This window comes from Chrysochloris asiatica, unplaced genomic scaffold (assembly GCF_000296735.1).
Source record: "Chrysochloris asiatica unplaced genomic scaffold, ChrAsi1.0 scaffold00014, whole genome shotgun sequence".
NCBI lineage: Eukaryota > Metazoa > Chordata > Mammalia > Afrosoricida > Chrysochloridae > Chrysochloris > Chrysochloris asiatica.
The window spans coordinates 29,107,391-29,109,860 of record NW_006408532.1 but is presented as its reverse complement, the minus strand read 5'-3'; the positions used below and the strand labels follow the sequence as shown (position 1 = coordinate 29,109,860).

At 40.2% G+C, this 2,470-nt stretch overlaps 1 pseudogene; it reads right to left on the bottom strand.

The window, feature by feature from the left end:
- Positions 1-623: 623 nt before the first annotated feature.
- On the bottom strand, positions 624-1,385 carry LOC102833333 (annotated as a pseudogene).
- Between the last annotated feature and the right edge of the window lie 1,085 nt (positions 1,386-2,470).

Genomic DNA, 2,470 nt, shown 5'->3' with positions numbered 1-2,470 from the left:
GTAACAAAAACTTCTAATGACCTTTTTCTAATCTTCACACAACACTCCTAGTATTGACAGAGGTCAGGAATCATAGATTTTTCTAAGATAATTCCTCAGATTAAAATTCACAGAGAAGGTTTTATAAATTTATAGAAAGTTTTAAATTTATAAATAAAAATCTTGCAAATTCATACAAATCTGCCTCATGGAATTTAGGAGGAAAATGTATATTATATTTACTATGTAAGTATGATGATAATAAGGAGCTTTGGTAGCATAGATGTTACGAGCCGGGCTGCTAACCTCAAAGTCGGCAGTTTGAAACTACCAGCAGTTCCTCAGGAGAAAGATGAAGCTTTCTGCTCTTGTAAATATTTACAGCCTCGGAAACCCTATGCAGGGTGGTTATGAGTCGGAACTGCCTCCATGACATACCACCAAGTATGATAATGGCATGAACTTCTTTTGGAAAGCTGTTGGGTTGGAACACTCACACTTTTCCTTCCTGTTTCAGCTTCTGGCTGAGAATGGCAGAAGTGACTGGAGATGTCTGCACATGGTTTCTTGTGGCCATTTGTGGAGTGTATGATCTTTGTTTCTCAAGTCCAAAGACTAGGTAAAAGACAATCTCTGGTTTGAAATCAGAATCGACCTGCTGCTCTGCTAGCCACAGCATGAACAGTGCCAAAAACCTTTGATGGAGGATTTCCCAGAATGAGGTTCCAAATGGCATTTCTTGCCATATCGATGTTTTGGAAAGATCCACAAATGTGAACTTTCATGTCTGCCAAAACCATCCATGTCTGGGTCATTTTCTCTATGGTGAGCTTGGTTTTTCCTTCTTTGCCAGCGATTTGTCCTCTTGCTCTCTTGCTCTCAAGAGGTGACTACTTTTAAAGGTTTAACACCTGTGATTTCAAAAAACTCTAGGAAGAGGTTATCCAACCTGATGAGGGCAGGAGCGTCCTCCACCTGAAATCCCAGAATAAAGGCTTTCACAAAATCAGCGGCTTTTGTCAGAGCATTAACATCCTTGGTTTCTTTACAAGTCCTGATTTCTACATTCCTCAATTTCAAATTAAAGCTTATCTGAAGTCCCAAATTTTCTACAACAAGAGTAAACATCTTCATCCAGATCTCTTTCTGTGGTGTTTATCTGTTTGCAGGGACAGGAATTTTCCTTGTTTCTTCTTACCCACCCAGGAATTCATCCCTGGAGAGAGGGGCGGGAAGACGGGCCTCTTCCTGGGTTGGGTCTCTTCGGTGTCCATGCGGCCCCTCTCTCCACTCTCCCCGTCTTCTAAAACTGCTCAACTTGCCTTTGTTCGCCGGCCATCCTCGCAAGAGACCTCAGTAAAACCATCCTTTGCCCCAGCACTCCGGGCCTCCATCTCTCCTTCCATACCTTGGAATTTCCAGTCAAGTAGGCACTTCGGGTCCAACACGTGCACTGTCTCTCTCACCGTTTTTTTTTTTTTGTTTGTTTGTTTGTTTAGGACTTTTCAAAGACAATTTATAGTAGCAGAGGCTAAATGAAACTTCCACATTCAGAATCTAACATTTTAACCTTATTTCAAAACCATGGAACTTCTGAAAATGTTCTACGTGTCTACATAAGACTAGTCCGTTACCTGGATATTTCTAATTGTTCAAATTCCGCTAAAGATCAAGTTGCCCATCAAAAACTTGTTCTCACTTATTTATTAATGCATGTGCAATACACAAACCTGTGTGATCTACAGAGAAAGCTTACTCAAAATGATTTCTCTTCATAAGTTGATTATTTCCTACTTGACTTATTCCAGCCAAAAATGTGTGCCTCATTGCAAACACATCTAGTAATATAGTCTCACAACCACCCACTGATTAGAACTGGAAAACTTTTTGTTAGGTGTTAGAATTTTCTTGTTTCTTTATATTAATGTGATGGGCAGCTGACTGAACTGTGGTAGCTTAGTGGGTTGTGCATTGGTCTGCTTACTGAAAGTTCAGCAGTTCTAATCCATAGTTGCCCCATGGGAGAAAGATGAGACTTTCTGCTCCATTAAAGATTTACAGTCTTGGAAACCCTACTCAGGGTCACCATGAGTCAGCATGGACTCAATAGCATGTAGCAAAACTAACAGCAAGTAACAGGCTAGGAGCCCTGGTGATGGAGTGAATTCGACATTGGGCTGCTAACTGCTCTGTGGGAGAAAGATGGAGCTGTCTGCACCTGTAAAGATTTATAGCCTCAGGAACTCTATAGAGCAGTTCTTCTCTATCCTATGAAATCACTATGAGTGGGAATTGACTCAGTGGCAATGGATTTGTTGTGTTGTTTTTTGTTTTGTTTTTGTTTTTTAAAGTATCAGGGACAATGTTTATCTATCTTTATTCTTGTGTATAATTCTCCCTTGAAACTTGTGAAAAAGCTAACAATTGCACATGAGAAATATGAGTACAGAGAAGTTGTCTGTTTCTCATGGTCATATGGTTGGATTTACAC